Genomic DNA, 23,554 nt, shown 5'->3' on the forward strand with positions numbered 1-23,554 from the left:
CACCTCTCATTCTTCTCCATTGTGTATAGGCACAATCTACTCAACCTATCCTCATAAATTAACCCCCTCATCTCCAGAATCAACCTCGTGAACCTTCTCTCAACAGCCTCCAATGCAAGTATATCCTTTCTCAAATACGGAAACCAAAACAGTACACAGTACTCCAGGCATGGCCTCACCAATACCCTGTAAAGTTGTAGCAGGACTTCCCTGCTTTTATACTCTCTTCCCCTTGCAATAAAGTCCAACATTCCATTTGCCTTCCTGATCACTTGCTGTAGCTGCATACTAACTTTTTGTGTTTCATGCACAACGACCCCAAGATCCCTCTGCACTGCAGCACTTTGCAATTTTTCTACATTTAAATTATAATTTGCTTTCTATTATGTCTGCCAAAGTGGATAACCTCACATTTTCCACATTATACTCCATCTGCCAAATTTTTGTCCACTCACTTAGCCTGTCTATATCCCTTTGCAGATTTTTTGTGTCCTCCTCAGTTTGCTTTCCCACCCATCTTTGTATCATCAGCAAACTTGGCTACATTACACTCGGTCCCTTCATCCAAGTCATTAATATAGATTGTAAATAGTTGAAGACTTAACACCGATCCCTGCGGTACCCCACTAATCACTGTTTGCCAACCGGAAAATGACCCATTTATCCCAACTCTCTGTTTTCTGTTAGTTAGCCAATCCTCTATCCATGCTATATATTATCCCCAACCTCGTGAACTTTTATCTTGTGCAGTAATGTTTTATGTGGCACCTTATGAATGCCTTCTGGAAATAATCCAAACACACCACATCCACTGGTTCCCCCTTATCCACCCTGCTTGTTACATCCTCAAAGTACTCCAGCAAATTTGTTAAACATAATTTCCCTTTCAAAAAACCATGCTGACTCTGCTTGATTGAATTGCGCTACTCCAAATGTCGCGCTACTGCATCCTTAATAATAATAGTTGGATAGATACTGTCTCTCTCATTCTCGGACACTGTGTGAGGTTCTGATTGACAGGCGAGTGTAGGATGTATACTGCCACTTTCAATCTCCGGTGCAGTGTCAGTGTGGGACTGACTGGTGATTATAGGATAGATACTGACACTTTCACTCTCTGAACCATTGACAGGTAAATATAGAATTAATATTGTGGGTGTCTGGTAAGGGGGTGTGAATTTGACTCTGTATCTGTCCATCTCTTGTATGTGAATGAGGGTTTTACTCTGTATGTTAGTTTCTGATAGGAGAATGTGGGTTTTATTCTGTACCTGTCAATTTCTGGTAATTGCCTGTGGGTTTCATTCTGTATCTTTCCATTCCTGGTGTGTGAGTGTGTGTTTTGTGCTGTACCTGTCCATCTCTGTTATGTGAATGTGAGCTCTACTTCATACCCGTCATTCTCCAGTATGTTAATATTGTTTTACTGTACACCACCAATTCATGATAGCGTATTCGTTTTACTTTCTAACTGTCAATTTTTGGTAAGGAGGTGAGTGTTTACCCTGTATCTGTCGGTCTCTGGTAAATGAGTCCGAGTTTCACTCTGTATCAATCTGTCTCTGGTATGTGAGTGTGGGCCTTTCTCTGTATCTCTCCAGTTCTGTTTTATTCTATATCGGTCAAGTTCTGATATGTGAGTATGGGGTATAATCATTTAATTTTATCAATTACTCTACGTGGTTGTATATTTTATACTGTACCTGTCAGTTTCTGGTATGTGAGTGTGGGGTATAATCTGTACCTGTCAGTGCCTGGTACGTGAGTGTGGGGTATAATCTGTACCTGTCAGTGTCTGGTATGAGAGTGTGGGGTATAATCTGTACCTGTCAGTCTCTGGTATGTGAGTGTGGGTATAATCTGTACCTATCAGTCTCTGGTATGGGAGTGTGGGGTATAATCTGTACCTGTCATAAGAACATAAGAATTAGGAACAGGAGTAGGCCATCTAGCCCCTCGAGCCTGCTCCGCCATTCAACAAGATCATGGCTGATCTGGCCGTGGATTCAGCTCCACTTACCCGCCCGCTCCCCGTAACCCTTAATTCCCTTATTGGTTAAAAATCTATCTATCTGTGACTTGAATACATTCAATGAGCTAGCCTCAACTGCTTCCTTGGGCAGAGAATTCCACAGATTCCCAACCCTCTGGGAGAAGAAATTCCTTCTCAACTCGGTTTTAAATTGGCTCCCCTGTATTTTGAGGCTGTGCCCCCTAGTTCTAGTCTCCCCGACCATGGAAACAACCTCTCTGCCTCGATCTTGTCTATCCCTTTCATTATTTTAAATGTTTCTATAAGATCACCCCTCATCCTTCTGAACTCCAACGAGTAAAGACCCAGTCTACTCAATCTATCATCATAAGGTAACCCCCTAATCTCCGGAATCAGCCTAGTGAATCGTCTCTGTACCCCCTCCAAAGCTAGTATATCCTTCCTTAAGTAAGGTGACCAAAACTGCACGCAGTACTCCAGGTGCGGCCTCACCAATACCCTATACAGTTGCAGCAGGACCACCCTGCTTTTGTACTCCATCCCTCTCGTAATGAAGACCAACATTTCATTCGCTTTCCTGATTACCTGCTGCACCTGCAAACTAACTTTTTGGGATTCATGCACAAGGACCCCCAGGTCCCTCTGCACCGCAGCATGTTGTAATTTCTCCCCATTTTGAAATAATATTCCCTTTTACTGTTGTTTTTTTTCCAACGTGGATGACCTAACATTTTCCGACATTGTATTCCATCTGCCAAACCTTAGCCCATTCGCTTAACCTATCTAAACCTCTTTGCAGCCTCTCTGTGTCCTCTACACAACCCGCTTTCCCACTAATCTTTGTGTCATCTGCAAATTTTGTTACACTACACTCTGTCCCCTCTTCCAGGTCATCTATGTATATTGTAAACAGTTGTGGTCCCAGCACCGATCCCTGTGGTACACCACTAACCACCGATATCCAACCCGAAAAGGACCCATTTATCCCGACTCTCTGCTTTCTGTTAGCCAGCAAATTCTCCATGCTGATACATTTCTCCTGACTCCGCGTACCTTTACCTTCTGCAGTAACCTTTTGTGTGGCACCTTATTGAATGTCTTTTGGAAATCTAAATACACCACATCCATCGGTGCACCTCTATCCACCATGCTCGTTATATCCTCAAAGAATTCCAGTAAATGAGTTAAACATGATTTCCCCTTCATGAATCCACGTTGCGTCTGCTTGATTGCACTATTCCTATCTAGATGTCCCGCTATTTCTTCCTTAATGATAGCTTCAAGCATTTTCCCCACTACCGATGTTAAACTAACCGGCCTATAATTACCTTCCTTTTGTCTGTCCCCCTTTTTTTAAACAGAGGCATTACATTAGCTGCTTTCCAATCCGCTGGTACCTCCCCAGAGTCCAGAGAATTTTGATAGATTATAACGAATGCATCTGCTATAACTTCCGCCATCTCTTTTAATACCCTGGGATGCATTTCATCAGGACCAGGGGACTTGTCTACCTTGAGTCCCATTAGCGTGTCCAGCACTACCCCCCTAGTGATAGTGATTGTCTCAAGGTCCTCCCTTCCCACATTCCCGTGACCAGCAATTTTTGGCATGGTTTTTGTGTCTTCCACTGTGAAGACCGAAGCAAAATAATTGTTTAAGGTCTCAGCCATTTCCACAATTCCCATTATTAAATCCCCCTTCTCATCTTCTAAGGGACCAACACTCTTTTCCGTTTTATATATCGGTAAAAGGTTTTACTATCTGTTTTTATGTTTTGCGGAAGTTTACTTTCATAATTTATCTTTCCTGTCTTTATGTTTTCTTAGTCATTCTTTGCTGTCGTTTAAAATTTTCCCAATCTTCTAGTTTCCCACTAACCTTGGCCATCTTATACGCATTGGTTTTTAATTTGATACTTTCCTTTATTTCCTTGGTTATCCATGGCTGGTTATCCCTTCTCTCACCGCCCTTCTTTTTCACTGGAATATAGTTTTGTTGAGCACTATGAAAGAGCTCCTTAAAAGTCCTCCACTGTTCCTCAATTGTGCCACCGTTTAGTCTGTGTTTCCAGTCTACTTTAGCCAACTCTGCCCTCATCCCACTGTAGTCCCTTTTGTTTAAGCATAGTACGCTCGTTTGAGACACTACTTCCTCACCCTCAATCTGTATTACAAATTCAACCATATTGTGATCACTCATTCCAAGAGGATCTTTTACTAGGAGATCGTTTATTATTCCTGTCTCATTACACAGGACCAGATCTAAGATAGCTTGCTCCCTTGTCGGTTCTGTAACATGTTGTTCTAAGAAACAATCCCGTATGCATTCTATGAATTCCTCCTCAAGGCTACCCCTTGCGATTTGATTTGACCAATCGATATGTAGGTTAAAATCCCCCATGATTACTGCCGTTCCTTTTTCACATGCCTCCATTATTCCCTTGATTATTGCCCGCCCCACCGTGAAGTTATTATTTGGGGGCCTATAAACTACGCCCACCAGTGACTTTTTCCCCTTACTATCTCTAATCTCCACCCACAATGATTCAACATTTTGTTCATTAGAGCCAATATCGTCTCTCACAACTGCCCTGATATCTTCCTTTATTGACAGAGCTACCCTACCTCCTTTCCTTTCTTGTCTATCTTTCCGAATTGTCAGATACCCCTGTATGTTTAATTACCAGTCTTTGCCACCCTGCAACCTCATTTCTGTGATAGCCACTAAATCATACCCATTTGTAATGATTTGTGCCGTCAACTCATTTACTTTATTTTGAATGCTGCGTATGTTTAGGTAGAGTGTTTTAATACTAGTTTTTAAACCATGATTTTTAGTTTTGACCCCTCCTGCAGCCCCTTTATATTCATACATATTGTCCCTTCCTATCACCTTGTGGTTTACACTTACCCCAGTGCTACTCTGCTCTGTTGCCTCCTGCCTTTTGCATTCTTTCTTGGGGTCCTGTTCATCTAAGCTCTCACCCACTCTAACTAGCTCAGAGACCTCTCCTGGGTTCCGAATACTCCTTGCATTGAGGCAAGCACTTTGACCCTTTAGAATTTTGCTGCACAGTGGCCCTTTTTGTTTTTTGCCTTGGGTTTCTCTGCCCTCCGCTTTTACTCATCTCCTTTCTGTCTTTTGCTTTTGTCTCCATTTTGTTTCCCTCTGTCTCCCTGCATTGGTTCCCATCCCCCTGCCATATTAGTTTAACTCATCCCCAACAGCACGAGCAAACACTCCCCCTAGGACATTGGTTCCGGTCCTGCCCAGGTGCAAACCATCCGGTTTGTACTGGTCCCACCTCCCCCAGAACCGGTTCCAATGCCCCAGGAATTTGAATCCCTCCCTGCTGCACCAGTGCTCAAGCCATGTATTCATCTGTCAGTCTATCGTATGTGAGTGTGGGGTATAATCTGTACCTGTCAGTGTCTGGTATGTGAGTGTGGGTATAATCTGTACCTGTCGGTGTCTGGTATGTGAGTGTGGGTATAATCTGTACCTGTTAGTTTCTGGTATGTGAGTGTGGGGTCAAATCTGTACCTGTCAGTCTCGGGTATAATCTGTACCTGTCAGTGTCTGGTATGGGAGTGTGGGGTATAATCTTACCAGTCAGTCTCTGGTATGTGAGTGTGGGGTATAATCTGTACCTGTCAGTCTCTGGTATGTGAGTGTGGTTATAATCTGTACCTGTCAGTTACTGGTATGTGAGTGTGGGTATAATCTGTACCGGTCAGTCTCTGGTATGTGAGTTTGGGGCACAATCTGTACCTGTCAGTTTCTGGTATGCGAGTGTGGGGTATAATCTGTACCTGTCAGTGTCTGGTATGAGAGTGTGGGGTATAATCTGTACCTGTCAGTTTCTGATATATGAGTGTGGCGTATAATCTATACCTGTCAGTCTCTGGTATGTGAGTGTGGGGTACAATCTGTACCTGTCAGTCTCTGGTATTTGAGTGTGGGGTATAATTTGTACCTGTCAATTTCTGGTATGTGAGTGTGGGGTATAATCTATACCTGTCAGTCTCTGGTATGAGAGTGTGGGGTATAATCTGTACATGTCAGTCTCTGGTATGTGAGTGTGGGTATAATCTGTACCTGTCAGTTACTGGTATGTGAGCGTGGTTATAATCTGTACCTGTCAGTTTCTGGTATGTGAGTGTGGTTATAATCTGTACCTGTCAGTTACTGGTATGTGAGTGTGGTTATAATCTGTACCTGTCAGTTACTGGTATGTGAGTGTGGGTATAATCTGTACCTGTCAGTCTCTGGTATGTGAGTGGTGGGTGTAATCTTTACCTGTCAGTGTCTGGTATGTGAGTGTGGGGTATAATCTGTACCTGTCAGTCTCTGGTATACGTGAGTGTGTGTATAATCTGTACCTGTCAGTCTCTGGTTTGTGAGTTTGGGGTATAATCTGTACCTGTCGGTTACTGGTATGTGAGTGGGGGGTGTAATCTGTACCTGTCAGTTTCCCGTAAGTGACTGTGGGGTACCATCTGTACCTATCAGTGTCTGGTATATGAGTGCGGGGTATAATCTGTACCTGTTAGGTTTTGGTATGTGTGTTGAAGTTTAATCTGTGCCTCTCAGTTTCTGCTATGTAAGTCTGGGTTTAATCTGTACCTATTTGTTCCTGCTATGTGATTGTATGTTTTAGACAGTGCCTGTCAGTTCTTGCTATGTGGGTGTGGAATTCACTGTATCTGTCAGTCTCTGCTATGTGAATGTGAGAATCAATTTTACTTTTTGCATGTATTTCTCTGATATGTGTGAGTGAAGATTTTGCCTTCTACCTGTCATTTTTCTGATGTGTGCGTGTGGGTTTTACTCTGCCCCTATCAGTTTCTGCGATGCAAGTAACAATTTTACTTGCAGCCTTTCAATTTTCCGATATGTTCACATGGGATTTACACTTTACCTGTCACTCACTGGTATGCAAGTGCGGATTTTATTCTTTTACTGTCACTTTCATATATGTGGATGTGTGTTGTACACTGTATCTGTCAGTCTATGGTACGGGAATGTGGGTTTTATTCTGCATCCGTCATCTTCTGGTATGTTCGGGGGGTTAAATACTGAATCTGTCAGATTCTGAAACATGATGATGGCTTTTTCTCTGTACCCATCAGCTTCTGATATGTGAGTGTGGTTTATACTATCTGTTTGACATTTTTTCTGATAGATGATTGTGTGTTTTATTCTCTACCTGCCAGTTTTGGGCAAGTGAGTGTGGGTGTTTAATGTACGTGTCAGTGTGATCTGTTTTAATGGTGGAACAGCATCTGATTCTACTGCTCCATGTGGCTGTAAGATTCACCATGTAACTCTGTCACTTCGGATCACTGTTGGACTGACAGCTTCTGCTGCCTGTGATAATCGGATTGAGGCCAGTTCTGTGTCTCTGCGCTCTGCGAGTGATAATCTACTTACTGTGTGTGAGAAGGAGCTGTCTGCACTGTTCCTTGTGTTCCGGGTGGAGGAAAGATCATATTTGTTCTGGCTGGTTAAAGAATTTTGCTCTGAGAATAAAAATACGAGAACATTATTAGTTATAAGATATGGATGCGGGGGAGAATATGATGTATTTGAGGGAGTGATCTCTCGATCACCAGTGACACGGTTCTGGAGAACTTAGCTCACCGAAACAATATAACCCGTCTTTAAAATATCTTCTCCCACACTGCTCTCCCAGTGCCTGCAATAGATGCACTTTGTGAAACTCCCCACATCCTCACTGCCAGGCTGTGTTTCCACTGCTCTCTGTCCAAGAACAACAGACACGGTGAGATTGGAGCCGAATCAGGGACATTCACTGCTGATTTGTGGAAAGAAAGCAGCAATGATTTGAAAGAGTGAGGTGCTTTACTTTCTCTGTTACCTTACACTGTCCACACACAGTCCGAGAATGGTCTCTCCCTTACTCCACTCTCTCCATGTTCCGGAACTAGTTCCTGCTCCACTCTGCCTCTTACACACAGTCCCCAACTCCCCCTGACCTCCCCACTTATTCTATGATCATGCCCTCTAGTTCTAGTCTCCTCCATCAGTGGAAACATCCTCTTTGCATCCACCTTGCCATGGCAGGAGAGCTTGGACACATGTCATGCTCCTTCTGCGCTATGTGGGAAGTCAGGGACGCTCCCAGTGTCCCTGACGACTACTTGTGCAGTAAGTGTATCCGCCTGCAGCACCTGACTGACCACATTGCGGCACTGGAGCTGCGGGTGGATTTACTCTGGAGCATCCACGATTCTGAGGATGACGTGAATAGCACGTTTAGTGAGTTGGCCACTCTGCAGGTGGAAGGTACATAGCCAGATAGGGGACGGGTGACCAACAGGAAGAGCAGGGGATGGAAGGTAGTGCAAGGGTCCCCTGCGGTCATCCCCCTGCAAAACAGATACACCGTTTTGGGTACTGTTGAGGGGGATGACTCATCAGGGGAGAGCAGCAGCAGCCAAGTTCATGGCACCGTGGGTGGCTCTGCTGCAGAGGAGGGCAGGAAAAAGAGTGGGAAAGCTATAGTGGTAGGGGATTCTATTGTAAGGGGAATAGATAGACGTTTCTGCAGCCACAATCGAGACTCCAGGTTGGTATGTTGCCTCCCTGGTGCAAGGGTCAAGTTTGTCTCGGAGCGGGTGCAGGACATTTTGAAGAGGGAAGGTGAACAGCCAGTTGTCGTGGTGCATGTCGGTACCAACGATATAGGTAAAAAATGGGATGAGGTCCTACGAGATGAATTTAGGGAGCCAGGAGGTAAATTAAAAAGTACTACGTCAAAGGTAGTCATCTCAGGATTGCTACCAGTGACACGTGCTAGTCAGAGCAGGAATCGCAGGATAGCTCAGATGAATACGTGGCTTGAGGAGTTGTGCAGAAGGAAGGGATTTAAATTTCTGGGACATTCGAACCAGTTCTGGGGGAGGTGGGACCAGTACAAACCGGATGGTCTGCACCTGGGCAGGATCGGAACCAATGTCCTTGGGGGAGTGTTTGCGAGTGCTGTTGGGGAGGAGTTAAACTAATATGGCAGGGGATGGGAACCTATGCAGGGATACAGAGGGAAGTAGAATGGTGGCAGAAGCAAAAGATAGAAAGAAGAAAAGTAAAAGTGGAGGGCAGAGAAACCCAAGGCAAAAAGAAAAAAGGGCCACATTACAGCAAAATTCTAAAAGGGACAAAATGTGTTAAAAAGACAAGCCTGAAGGTTCTGTGCCTCAATGCGAGGAGTATTCGTCATAAGGTGGACGAATTAACTGTGCAGATAGCTGTTAACGGATATGATGTCATTGACATCACAGAGACGTGGCTCCAGGGTGACCAAAGCTGGCAACTCAACATCCAGGAATATTCAACATTCAGGAAGGATAAACAGAAAGGAAAAGGAGGTGGGGTGACATTGCTGGTTAAGGAGGAAATTAACGCATTAGTAAGGAAGGACATTAGCTTGGATGATATGGAATCAGTATGCATGGAGCTACGGATTACCAAATGGCAGAAAACGCTAGTGGGAGTCGTGTACCGATCACCAAACAGTAATAGTGAGGTTGGGGACAGCATCAAAACAAGAAATTAGGGATGCGTGCAATAAAGGTACAGCAGTTATCATGGGTGACTTTAATCTACTTATTGATTGGGCTAACCAAACTGGTAGCAATACGGTGGAGGAGGATTTCCTGGAGTGTATTAGGGATGATTTTCTAGACCAATATGTCAAGGAACCAACTGCAAATGTGACGCCCCTATTTAAAAAAGGAGGCAGACAAAAAGCAGGAAACTATAGACCAGTTAGCCGAACATCTGTAGTTGGGAAAATTTTATTGTCCATTATTAAAGCAGCAGCAGCAGGACATTTGGAAAAGCAAAATTTGGTCATGCAGAGTCAGCATGTTTGACAAATATGCTGGAATTCTTTGAGGATGTAACAAACAGGGTGGATAAAGGAGAACCAGTAGATGTGGTGTATTTGGACTTCCAGAAGGCATTTGACAAGGTGCCACATAAAAGGTTACTGCACAAGATAAAAGCTCACTGGGTTGGGGGTAATATATTAGCATGGATAGAGGTTTGGCTCACTAACAGAAAAGAGAGAGTCGGGATAAATGGTTCATTCCCTGGTTGGCAATCAGTAATGAGTGGGGTGCTGCAGGTATCAGTGTTAGGACCCCAACTATTTACAACCCATATTAACGATTTGGAAGAAGGGACTGAGTGTAACATAGCCAAGTTTGGTGACAATACAAAGATGGGAGGAAAAGTAATGTGTGAGGAGTACACAAAAACTCTGCAATCGGCGAAGTGAGTGGGCAAAAATTTGGTAGATGGATATAATGTTGGAAAGAGTGAGGTCATGCTTTTTGGCAGAAAAAAATCAAAGAGCAAGTCATTATTTCAACGGAGAAAGATTGCAAAGTGCTGCATTACAGCGGGACCTGGGGGTACCAGTGCATGAAACACAAAAGCATAGTATGCAGGTACAGCAATTAATCAGGAAGGCCAATGGAATCTTGGCCTTTATTGCAAAGGGGATGGAGTATTAAAGGCGGGAAGTCTTGCTTCAGCTATACAGAGTATTCGTGAGGCTACACCTGGAATACTGCGTGCAATTTTGATTTCCATATTTATGAAAGGATATCCTTGCTTTGGAGGCAGTTCAGAGAAGGTTCACTGATTGATTTTGGAAATGAAGGGGTTGACTTATGAAGATAGGTTGAGTAGGTTGAGCCTCTACTCATTGGGATTCAGAAGAATGAGAGGTGATCTTATCGAAATGTATAAGATTATTAGGGGGCTTGACAAACATAGAATCATAGAACATAGAAAATAGGTGCAGGAATAGGCCATTCGGCCCTTCGAGCCTGTACCACCATTCAATAAAATCATGGCTGATCATTCACCTCAGTACTCCTTTCCTGCTTTCACTCCATACCCCTTGATCCCTTTAGCCGTAAGGGCCATATCTAACTCCCTCTTGGACATATCCAACAAACTGGCATCAACAACTCTCTGTGGTAGAGAATTCTACAGATTAACAACTCTGAATGAAGAAGTTTCTCCTCCCCTCAGTCCTAAATGGCTTACCCCTTATCCTTCGACTATGTCCCCTGGTTCTGGACTACCTCAATAACAGGAACATTATTCCTGCATCTAACCTGTCCAGTCCCATCAGTATTTTATATGTTTCTATAAGTTCCCCTCTCATCCTTCTAAACTCCAGTGAATACAGGCTCAGTCGATCCAGTCTCTCCACATATGTCAGTCCTGCCATCCCGGGAATTAGCCTGGTGAAACTTCACTGCACTCCCTCAATAGCAAGAACGTCCTTCCTCAGATTAGGAGACCAAAACTGAACACAATATTCCAGGTGAGGCCTCACTCAGGCCCTGTACAACTGCAGTAAGACCACCCTGCTCCTATACTCAAATCCCCTAGCTATGAAGGTCAGCATATCATTTGCCTTCTTCACCGCCTGCTGTACCTGCTTGCTAACTTTCAATGACTGAAGTACCATGACACCAGGTCTCATTGCACCTCCCCTTTTCCTAATCTGCCGCCATTCAGATAATATTCTGCCATCGTGTTTTTGCCAACAAAGTGGATAACCTCACATTTATCCACATTATACTGCATCTGCCATGCCTTTGCCCACTCGCCTAACCTGTCCAAGTCACCCTGCAGCCTCTTAGCAACCTCCTTACAGCACCACCCAGCTCAGTGTCGTCTGCAAACTTGGAGATATTACACTCAATTCCTGCATCCAAATCATTAATGTATATTGTAAATAGCTGGGGTCCCAGCACTGAGCCCTGTGGCACCCCACTAGTCACTGCCTGCCATTCTAAAAAGGGCCCGTTTATCCCGACTCTATGTTTCCTGTCTGCCAACTAGTTCTCTATCCACATCAGTACATTACCCCCAATGCCATGTGCCTTAATTTTGTACGCCAATCTCTTGTGTGGGACCTTGTCAAAAGCCTTTTGAAAGTCCAAATACACCACATCCACTGGTTCTCCCTTGTCCACTCTACTAGTTACATACTCAAAAAATTCTGGAATATTTGTCAAGCATGATTTCCCTTTCATAAATCAATGCTGACTTGAACCGATCCCGTCACTGCTTTCCAAATACGCTGCTATTTCATCTTTAATAATTGATTCCAACATTTTCCCCACTACTGATGTCAGGCTAACCGGTCTATAATCACCTGTTTTCTCTCTCCCTCCTTTCTTAAAAATGGTGTTACATTAGCTACCCTCCAGTCCATAGGAACTGATCCAGAGTCGATAGACTGTTGAAAAATGATCATCAATGCATCCACTATTTCTAGGGCCACTTCCTTAAGTACTCTGGGATGCAGACTATCAGGCCCCGGGGATTTATCGGCCTTCAATTCCATCAATTTCCCTAACATAATTTCCTGCCTAATAAGGATTTCCTTCAGTTCCTCGTTCTCACTGGACCCTCGGTCCCCTAGTATTTCCGGAAGGTTATTTGTGTCTTCCTTCGTGAAGACAGAACCAAAGTATTTGTTCAACTGGTCCGCCATTTCTTTGTTCCCATTATAAATTCACCTGAATCTGACTGCAAGGAACCTACGTTTGTCTTCACTAATCTTTTTCTCTTCACATATCTATAAAAGCTTTTGCAGTCTTTTTATGTTCCCAGCAAGCTTCCTCTCATACTCTATTTTCCCCCTCCGAATTAAACCCTTTGTCTTCCTCTGCTGAATTATAAAATTCTCTGTCCTCAGGTTTGCTGCTTTTTCTGGCCAATTTATATGCCTCTTCCTTGAATTTAACACTATCCTTAATTTCCCTTGTTAGCCACAGTTAAGCCACCTACCCCATTTTGTTTTTACTCCAGACAGGGATGTGCAATTATTGAGGTTCATCCATGTGATCTTTAAATGTTTGCAATTGCCTATCCACGGTCAACCCTTTAAGTATCATTTGCCAGTCTATTCTAGCCAAGTCACTTCTCATAGCATCGAAGTTACCATTCCTTAAGTTCAGGATCCTAGTCTCTGAATTAACTGTATCACTCTCCATCTGAATAAAGAATTCTACCATATTATGGTCACTCTTTCCCAAGGGGCCTAGTACAACAAGATTGCTAATTAGTCCTTTCTCATTCCACATCACCCAGTCTAGGATGGCCATTATTAAGGAAACAGTAGCAGGACATTTAGCAAAGTATGATTCAATCAAGCTGAGTCAGCATGGCTTTATGAAAGGGGAATCACATTTGACAAATTTGCTGGAGTTCTTTGAGGATGTAATGAGCAGGGTGGATAAGGGGGAACCAGTGGATGTGATGTATTTGGATTTTCAGAAGGCATTTGATAAGGTGCCACATAAGAGGTTACTGCACAAGATAAAAGCTCACGGGGTTGGGGGCAGTATATTAGTATGGTTAAATAACAGAAAAGAGAGAGTCGGGATAAGTGGGTCATTTTCCGGTTGGCAAACAGTGACTAGTGGGGTGCCACAGGGATCTGTGCTGGGTCCTCAACTATTTACAATCTATATTAATGACTTGGATGAAAGGACAGAGTTTAATGAAGCCAAGTTTGCTGATGATACAAAGATGGGTGGGAAAGCAAATTTTGAGGACACAAAAAATCTTCAAAGGGATATAGACAGGCTAAATGAGTGGGCAAAAATTTGGCAAATGTAGTATACTGTGGGAAAATGTGAGGTTATGCACTTTGGCAGAAATAATAGAAAAACTAATTAACTAATTTCAATTTAAATGGAGAAAAATTGCAAAGTGCTACAGTAGAGAGACCTGGGGGTCTTTGTGCATAAAACACAAAAATGTTAGTATGCAGGAAGAGTAAGTAAGCTGGAAGGCAAATGGAATGTTGGCCTTCATTGCAAGGGGGATAGAGTATAAACACACAAAATTCCTGCTACAACTGTACAGGGTATTGGTGAGGCCACATCTGGAGTCCTGCGTACAGTTTTGATCTCCTTATTTCAGCAGGGATATACTTGCATTGGAGGCTGTTCAGAGTTTGATTCCGAAAATGAGGGGGTTGTCTTATGAAAATAGGTTGAATAGGTTGGGCCTGTACACATTGGAGTTCAGAAGAATCAGAGGTAATTCTGTTGAAACATTCGATAACAAGGGGGCTCGAAAAGGTGGATGCAGAGAGGTTATTTCCATTCATAGGGTAAACTAAAACTAGGGAGCATAGTCTCAGAATAAGGGGCCGCCCATTTAAAACTGAGATGAGGAGAAATTTCTTCGCTCAGAGGGTTGTAAATCTATGGAATTCTCTGCCCAAGAGAGCTGTGGAGGCTGGGTCATTGAATATATTTAAGGTGGAGATAGACAGATTTTTGAGCGATAAGAGAGTAAAGGGTTATGGGGAGCGGGCATGGAAGTGGAGCTGAGTCCATGATCAGATCAGGCATGATGTTATTGAATGGCGGAGCAGGCTCCAGGGGCCAAATGGCCTTCTCCTGCTCCTATTTCTTATTAGATAATAACCCTGGGACTGTACGTGGGGATTCTAACCCTAGGACTGTACATGGGGATTCTAACCCTGGGAGTGAACAGCTCTGGGACTTTCCTGTTACAATTGTCTGGGACGTAAATCGTAAGCTTAGTACTGAGCAGCGCCTTTAGGAGCGATGGTGAGAAGTCCGAGGTGTTGAGTGAGAATAAAACAATTAAGTTGTTGCTTTATGCAGGAGGACCGGTTGGAAACAGACACTGACGCGCCTGACGTTGCTCCTGCACAAAGATGGCCGCGCATGCGCTTTGCTGCTCATATTCAAGATGGTGGAGGACTGAACTTGCCTTCCTGTACAAAGATGGCCGCCTTTATCCAGGGCCTGTGACCGGAGAAAGCCTCGAGACTGCAGTCGCCGATATTCCGGTTATTATTCCAGGTTTCTGGCGGGCACCAGTTGTTTATGAAGCCTCCCCGGCTCCCCGCTGGTCCATTACTCCTCTCCGTGCAGCTGAAAATGCGTCCTTTTGCGCAGCAGATTTTAAATATGTCCGCTCCGCCATTACACGCACCGTGCATGTTTCAAACACAGCCTGGTCCTACGCCTGCGCACTGGGCCCTTGCTGTCTGGGCTCTTGCTGTCTGGGCTCAGCACATTCTCCCCCGCGGGGAATGCTGGGTAAATACGAAACGCCGCGTCAGTGAATGGAAGAGGATTTACGGGGATTGCATTGGGCACTGAACCATGTTCATTCTGGCAGTTAGACTTTGTTTCTGCTGCTCTTCATAACCCCTATATCTGCGCTGGAGATTAATGTTCTGTATAAATATTAAATAAATCAGCTTGTTTCAAACACCGTGTGTGGAATATTTGATTTCTCCATAATAAGAGACTAATTAATGTTCCATTCCCTTCCATTTTGGGCCTTTTCTTACTCTAGATTATTTCACTTCTCACCCAATTCATCTTTTCCCACATCAAATCACAAGCTTGTTTCGTTTGAGTATATGGCTTGTGGGTGTCATGGACTGAACCGGCGTATCTCACTTTACACTCATTTGACGTTCTTTTCAACCAATCCTTGAAAGCACTATCTTGCTTAAGACTGGAAATCTGTTATTTTCTGTATTGTTTAATGATTTTTGAATGCAGTTAATAAAACTTCACACATACTGCATGTGATTGCCTATGAAATGTTCTTATTTTTGTAATTGTCTTTGCTAATTTTGATGGGTTAGTTGATTATAATTGTTTGTTACTAACATACCTTGCAGTATTTCTTCCATCAAAATAATTGTTTAAATACTTCCATTATCAGGTCATTAGCTCATCCGCCGATCTCTGTTTCCTCTTGTGGGGAAATCTAGAACTAGGTGGTGTAATCTGAGAATAAGGGGTCGCTCATTTAAAACGAAAATGAGGAGGGATTTCTTCTCTTGGAGGGTCGTAAATCTTTGAAATTCTCTGCCCAAGAGAGCAGCGGAGGCTGGTCATTGAATATATTTAAGTTGGAGATAGACTGATTTTTGAAAGATAGGGGAATCAAGAGTTATGGGGAGAGAGCAGGGAAGTGAAATTGAGGCCACAATTAGATCAGCTAGGATAAGATCAGCCATGATCTTATTGAATGGTGGAGTGGGATCAAGGGGCCAGTGTCAGTGGGCCCTGGATTTGATGCCTCAGTGTCAGTGGGCCCTGGATTTGGTGTCACAATCTATGTGGTCCTTGGATTTGGTGTCACAATGTAAGTGGACCCTGGATTTAATGTCACAATGTATGTGGTCCCTGAGCTGGAGAGTGACACAGTTAATTCAGAGACTAGGGTCCTGAAATTAAGGAAAAGTAACTTCGATGGTATGAGACGTGAATTGGCGAGAATAGACTGGCAAATGATATTTAAGGGTTGATGGTGGATAGGCAATGGCAACCATGTAAAGATCACATGGATGAACTTCAACAATTGTACATCCCTGTCTGGAATAAAAATAAAATGGGTAGGTGGCTTAACTGTGGCTAACAAGGGAAATTAAGGATAGTGTTAAATCCAAGGAAGAGGCATATAAATTGGCCAGAAAAAGCAGCAAACCTGAGGACTGGAAGAGTTTTGTAAAACAGCAGAGGAGGACAAAGGGTTTAGTTAGGAGGGGGAACATAGAGTATGAGAGGAAGCTTGCTGGGAACATAAAAACTGACTGCAAAAGCTTCTATAGATATGTGAAGAGAAAAAGATTAGTGAAAACAAACGTAGGTCCCTTGCAGTCAGATTCAGGTGAATTTATAATGGGGAACAGAGAAATGGAAAACCAGTTAGACAAATACCTTGGTTCTGTCTTCACGAAGGAAGATACAAATAACCTTCCGGAAATACTAGGGGACCGAGGGTCTAGTGAGAAGGAGGAACTGAAGGAAATCCTTATTACGCGGGAAATTGTGTTAGGGAAATTGATGGGATTGAAGGCCGATAAATCCCCGTGGCCTGATATTCTGCATCCCAGAGTACTTAAGGAAGTAGCCCTAGAAATAGTGGTTGCATTGGTGATCATTTTCCAACTGTCTATCAACTCTGGATTGGTTCCTATGGACTGGAGGGTAGCTAATGTAACACCACTTTTTAAAAAGGAGGGGAGCGAAAAAACAGGTAATTATAGACTGTTAGCCTGACATCAGTAGTGGGGAAAATGTTGCAATCAATTATTAAAGGCGAAATAGCAGCACATTTGGAAAGCAGTGACGGGATCGGTGCAAGTCAGCATGGATTTATGAAAGAGAAAGCCTGCTTGACAAATCTTCTAGAATTTTTTGAGGATGTAACTAGCCAGAGTGGACAAGGGAGAACCAATGGATGTGGTGTATTTGGATTTCAAAAGGCTTTTGACCAGGTCCCACACAAGAGATTGGTATGCAAAATTAAGGCACATGGTATTGGGAGTAATGTACTGACGTGGATAGAGAACTGGTTGGCAGACAGGAAGCAGAAAGTCAGCATAAACTGGTTCTTTTCAGAATGGCATGCAGTGACTAGTGGGGTGCTGCAGGGCTCAGTGCTGGGTCCCCAGCTATTTACAATAGACATTAATGATTTGGATGAGGGAATTGAGTGTAATATCTCCAAGTTTGCAGATGACCCTAAGCTGGGTGGCGGTGTGAGCTGTGAGGAGGATGCTAAAAGGCTGCAGGGTGACTTGGACAGGTTCGGTGTGTGGGCAAATGAGTGGCAGATGCAGTATAATGTGGATAAATGTGAGGTTATCCACTTTGGTGGCAAAAACACGAAGGCAGTATATTATCTGAATAGTGGCAGATTAGGAAAAGGGGAGGTGCAACGAGACCTGGGTATCATGGTACATTAGTCATTGAAAGTTGGCATGCAGGTGCAGCAGGCGGTGAAGAAGGCAAATAGTATGTTGGCCTTCATAGCTAGGGGATTTGAGTATAGGAGCAGGGAGGTCTTACTGCAGTTGTACAGGGCCTTAGTGAGTCCTCACCTGGAATATTGTGTTCCGTTTTGGTCTCCTAATCTGAGGAAGGACGTTCTTGCTATTGAGGGAGTGCAGGGAAGATTCACCAGACTGATTCCCGGGATGTCAGGACTGACATATGGGGAGAGACTGGATTGACTGGGCCTGTACTCACTGGAGTTAGAAGGATGAGAGGGGATCTCATAGAAATATATAAAATTCTGACGGGACTGGACAGGTTAGATGCAGGAAGAAAGTTCCCGATGTTGGGGAAGTCCAGAACCATGGGATATAATCTAAGGATAAGGGGTAAGCCATTTAGGACCGAGATGAGGAGAAACTTCTTCACTCAGAGAGTTGTTAACCTGTGGAATTCCCTACCGCAGAGAGTTGTTGATGCCAGTTCATTAGATATATTCAAGAGGGAGTTAGCTATGGCCCTTACAGCTAAAGGGATCAAGGGGTATGGCGAGAAAGCAGGAAAGGGTTACTGAGGTGAATGATCAGCCATGATCTTATTGAATGGTGGTGCAGGCTCGAAGGGCGGAATGGCCTACTCCTGCACCTATTTTTATGTTTCTATGTTTCTTTGTGAGAGTTAATTCCCTTTCCCACTGAATACTGCGGACAGACATGGTCACCGTGGTAAGAGAATGATCAGTGTGACATCACTTTTTAAACAAGATCACACAAGACAATAGGTCATCAATAAATGGTAAAGGGATTAAACAGTCTGCAATTACATTATAAATAATAGGAAACAAAATGCTGGAAAGTAACTGGTGAAGATAATAACTTAACTCTGTGGAATTGACTAGCAAACATTAAGAATGATGTGTTTAGTTTACACACACACACACAGACATATATATACACTGTTATATGAAATATCAAAATATTACACTCCAGCCCAGTTTTACGGGTTATTATCAACAGAAACAAATCCCAACTGACAGAACGAACACCATTCAGTCAGAATGCGATTAACAGCAGTAATAACAGTAGAACCCAACCCCTGCAGTCACTTGTGAACTCACAATTCAGATGACTGAGTGAATCCCTTCCCACACTTCCCAGTGTGAACTCACTGGAGTTTCAGCAGATCGGATGACTGAGTGAAACCCTACCCACACACACAGCAGGTGAACGGCCTCTCCTTGGTGTGACTGCGACGATGAATTTCTAGATCAGATGGGGAACTGAATCCCTTCCCACAATCTCCACATTCCCACGGTTTCTCCATGGTGGGGGTGTCCTTGTGTCTCTCCAGTTTGGACGATCAGTTGAAGTTTCATCCACACACAGAACACATGTAGTTTCTCCCCTCTATGAATGGTGCGATATTTTTTCAGGCTTAGTAACTGCTTAAAGCTCTTTCCACAGTCAGTACACTGGGACACTCTTACTCGGATGTGTGTGTGTGTGTGTCTCGGTGCCTTTCCAGTCACACTGATGTTTGAAATATTTTTCCACAGACAGAACAGACATAAGAAATAGAAGCAGGAGTAGGCCATATGGCCCCTCGAGCCTGTTCCGCCATTCAATACAATCATTGCTGATCCGATCATAGACTCAGATCCACTTCACTGCCCGCTCCCCATAACCCCTTATTCCCTTATCTCTGTCTTAAATGTATTCAATGTCCCAGCTTCCACAGCTCTCTGAGGCAGCGAATCCAACAGATTTACCACGATCTGAGGGAAGAAATTCCTCCTCATCACAGTTTTAAATGGGCGGCCCCTTATTCTGAGACTATGTCCCCTAGTTTTAGTTTCCCCTATGAGTGGAAATATCCTTTCTGCATCCACCTTGTTGAGCCACCTCATTATATTATATGTTTCATAAGAACATAAGAAATAGGAGCAGGAGTAGGCCATACGGTCCCTCGAGCCTGCTCCGCCATTCAATAAGATCATGGCTGATCTGATCATGGACTTAGCTCCACTTCCCCGCCCGCTCCCCATAACCCCTTATCCCCTTATCGCTCAAGAAACTGTCGATTTCTGTATTAAATTTATTCAATGTCCCAGCTTTCACAGTGCTCCGAGGCAGCAAATTTCACAGATCTACAACCCTCTGAGAGAAGAAATTCCTCCTCATCTCTGTTTTAAATGGGCGGCCCCTTATTCTAAGATCATGCCCTCTAGTTCTAGTCTCGCCCATCAGTGGAAACATCCTCTCTGCATCCACCTTGTCAAGCCCCCTCATAATTCTGTACATTTCAATAAGATCACCTCTCATTCTTCTGAACTCCAATGAGTATAGGCCCAACCTACCCAATCTTTCTTCATGTCAACCCCCTCATCCCCGGAATCAACCTAGTGAACCTTCTCTGAACTGCCTCCAAAGCATGTATATCCTTTCGTAAATATGGAAACCAAAACTGCATGCAGTATTCCAGGTGTGGCCTCACCAATATCTTGTATAGCTGTAGCTAGCCTTCTCTGCTTTATCTGCATTGCAATAAAGGCCAACATTCAATTTGCCTTCCTGATCACTTGCTGTACCTGCATACTAACTTTTTATGTTTCATGCACCAGGACCCCCAGGTCCCTCTGTACTGCAGAAATTTGCAATTTTTCTCCATTTAATTTATAATTTGCTTTTCTATTTTTTCTGACAAAGTGGATAACCTCACATTTTCCCACAATATACTTCATCTGCCAAATTTTTGCCCACTCACTTAGTCTGTCTATATCCCTTTGTAGATTGTTTGTGGCCTCCTCACAATTTTCTTTCCCATCCATCTTTGTATCATCAAGAAGCATGGCTACATTACACTTGATCCTCTCATCCAAGTCATTAATATAGATTGTAAATAGTTGAGGCCCCAGTACCGAACCCTGCGGCACCCCACTAGTCACTGATTGCCAAACAGAAAATGATCCATTCATCCCAACTCTCTGTTTTCTGTTAGTTAGCCAATCCTCTATCCATGCTAATATATTACCCCCAACCCCGTGAACTTTTATCTTGTGCAGTAACTTGTTATGTGGCACCTTGTTGAATGCCTTCTGGAAATCCAAATATACCACATACACTGGTTCCCCCTTATCCATCCTGCTCATTACATCCTCAAAGTACTCCAGCAAATTTGTGAAATGAGAGTTCCCTTTCATAAAACCATGCTGACTCTGCTTGATTGTATTGTGCTTTTCCAAATGTCCTGCTACTGCTTCCTTAATAATGGACTCCAGCATTTTCCTAATGACAGATGTTAGGCTAATTGGTCTATAGTTTCCTGCTTTTTGTCTGCCTCCTTTTTTAAGGACAAAGCAGCCCACTTGATTGGCCCTGCATCCACCACCTTAAACATTCACTCCCTCCACCACCGGCACACCGTGGCTGCAGTGTGTACCATCTACAAGATGCACTGCAGCAACTCACCAAGACTTCTTTGGCAGCACATCCCAGACCCGCGACCTCTACCATCGAGAAGGCCAAGGGCAGCAAGCGCATGGAAACACCATCACCTGAAAGTTCCCCTCCAAGTTACTCACCATCCTGACTTGGAAATATATCGGCCGTTCCTTCATAGCCGTTGGGTCACAATCCTGGAACTCCCTCCCTAACAGCACTGTGGGAACACCTTCACCACACGGACTGCAGCGGTTCAAGAAGGCGGCTCAATCTCACCTTCTCGGGGGCAATTAGGGATGGGCAATAAATGCTGCCGTCTAGAGCACCGCCCACATCTGAAGAACAAATGAAGAAAGGAATCAAATTAATCAGAATGCATCAGATTAAAGTGACAATTCAGCACTTTCTGGGAAGGTGATTGGCCCAGACACATTGGTACTGAATAGTATTTAGAAAGATCCGGATGAAGGGGCAGGGGGAACACAGATACAAACAGAGAGACAAATATAACCACACGCGTACACACAGACACACATATAAGCACAGACATATAATCACACTTCCACACAGGTACAGACATCCCCCAAACACACACTCAGCCCGTACACAGACATATATCACACACACAGCCCGCTCCTGTAGCCCGTTTACATGACGTCAGACAGACTGCGTTGCCAGGTTACCGACGTCACTCAGCTCGCGTTGCTGGGTTCCGGACGTCAAAGGCGCTGAGGCGGTGGACGAGGCCAGGATGCAAATCAGGAGCCACGTGACTGGGAGCGGCCCCGCCTCCGGCTGTGTAAATGGGCGGGGCGTTCCTGGAGCTTTGCCGGGCCGCGATTGGTGGATCGAGATGTCAATCAGATGCTTTCACCCAATAGCAGCGACGTATCACATCTGCGCATGTCCCAGATCCCCGGATGTTGACGGTTGGTGAAAGATATACAAAATGGCGGCAAGTGATCGGTGGCTGAGAGTGAGTGTCGGGTCGGGGGGGGGGGGGAGAGGGGGCCGGGAGTGAGTGTCCCGGGGGGAGAGGGGGCCGGGGAGGGGGGGGGGAGAGGGGGCCGGGGAGGGGGGGGAGAGGGGGCCGGGGAGGGGGGGGGGGAGAGGGGGCCGGGGAGGGGGGGGGGGGAGGGGGCCGGGAGGGGGGGGGGGGGGAGAGGGGGCCGGGGAGAGGGGGCCGGGGAGGGGGGGGGGAGAGGGGGCCGGGGAGGGGGGGGGGGAGAGGGGGCCGGGGAGGGGGGGGAGAGGGGGCCGGGGGGGGGGGGAGAGGGGGGGGGAGAGGGGGCCGGAGAGGGGGCCGGGGAGAGGGGGCCGGGGAGGGGGGGGAGAGGGGGCCGGGGAGGGGGGGGGGGGAGAGGGGGCCGGGGGGGGGGAGAGGGGGCCGGGGAGGGGGGGGGGGGGGGGGGGGGGGGGCCGGGAGGGGGCCGGGGAGGGGGGGGGGGAGAGGGGGCCGGGGGGGGGAGAGGGGGCCGGGGAGAGGGGGCTGGGGGGGGGGGTGAGTGTCCCGGGGGGGAGAGAGTGTCCCGGGGAGGAGAGGAGCCCGAGGGAGAGAGTGTCCCGGGGGGGAGAGGAGCCCGAGGGAGAGAGAGAGAGAGAGAGAGAGAGTGTCCCGGGGGGGGAGGGTTCCGAGGGAGAGAGTGTCCCGGTGGGGAGAGGGGGCCGAGAGTGAGTGTCCCCGGGGCGGGGAGAGGGTGTCCCCGGGGCGGGGAGAGGGGTCCCCGGGGGGGGAGAGAGTGTCCCCGGGGCGGGGAGAGGGTGTCCCCGGGGGGGGGGGGAGAGAGTGTCCCCGGGGGGGGGGAGAGAGTGTCCCCGGGGGGGGGAGAGAGTGTCCGGGGGGGGAAGAGAGTGTCCGGGGGGGAAAAGAGTGTGTCCGGGGGGGGGAAGAGAGTGTCCCGGGGGGGGAAAAGAGTGTGTCCGGGGGGGGAAGAGAGTGTCCCGGGGGGGAGAGAGAGAGAGAGAGAGTGTGTCCCGGGGGGGAGGGGGAGAGAGAGTGTGTCCGGGGGGGGGGGGGGGGGGGAGAGAGAGAGAGTGTGTCCGGGGGGGGGGGGGGGGGGAGAGAGAGAGAGAGAGAGAGAGTGTCCCGGGTGGGGGGAGAGAGAGAGAGAGAGAGAGAGAGTGTCCCGGGTGGGGGAGAGAGAGAGAGAGAGAGAGAGAGAGAGTGTCCCGGGTGGGGGGGAGAGAGAGAGAGAGAGAGAGTGTCCCGGGGGGGGGGGGGGGGGGGAAGAGAGGAGAGAGAGAGAGAGAGTGTCCGGGGGGGGGAGAGAGAGAGTGTC

General features: G+C 45.8%; 2 protein-coding genes across 5 annotated transcripts in view; one reads left to right on the top strand and one right to left on the bottom strand.

Annotated features, from left to right (window-relative positions):
- LOC139273405 (zinc finger protein 774-like) overlaps positions 1 to 23,554 on the bottom strand; it is a 55,325-nt gene that overhangs the window by 2,841 nt on the left and 28,930 nt on the right. For 2 of the 3 annotated variants that reach the window (XM_070890281.1, XM_070890282.1), the window contains exons 2-3: positions 21,416 to 21,610; positions 7,427 to 7,515 (exon numbers count right to left, since the gene is read on the bottom strand). The gene's annotated coding sequence lies outside the window, so the exon portion shown is untranslated. Of the gene's footprint in view, positions 1 to 7,426; positions 7,516 to 14,803; positions 15,110 to 21,415; positions 21,611 to 23,554 lie in introns of those variants that run through there. The other variant, XM_070890283.1, reaches the window with a different exon arrangement.
- The window catches only part of LOC139273403 (zinc finger protein 551-like), a 62,206-nt gene continuing 60,855 nt past the window's right edge, over positions 22,204 to 23,554 (top strand). For both annotated transcript variants that reach the window (XM_070890277.1, XM_070890278.1), the window contains exon 1: positions 22,204 to 22,251. The gene's annotated coding sequence lies outside the window, so the exon portion shown is untranslated. The remainder of the gene's footprint in view (positions 22,252 to 23,554) is intronic.

The sequence above is a fragment of the Pristiophorus japonicus genome, chromosome 9, assembly GCF_044704955.1.
Source record: "Pristiophorus japonicus isolate sPriJap1 chromosome 9, sPriJap1.hap1, whole genome shotgun sequence".
NCBI lineage: Eukaryota > Metazoa > Chordata > Chondrichthyes > Pristiophoridae > Pristiophorus > Pristiophorus japonicus.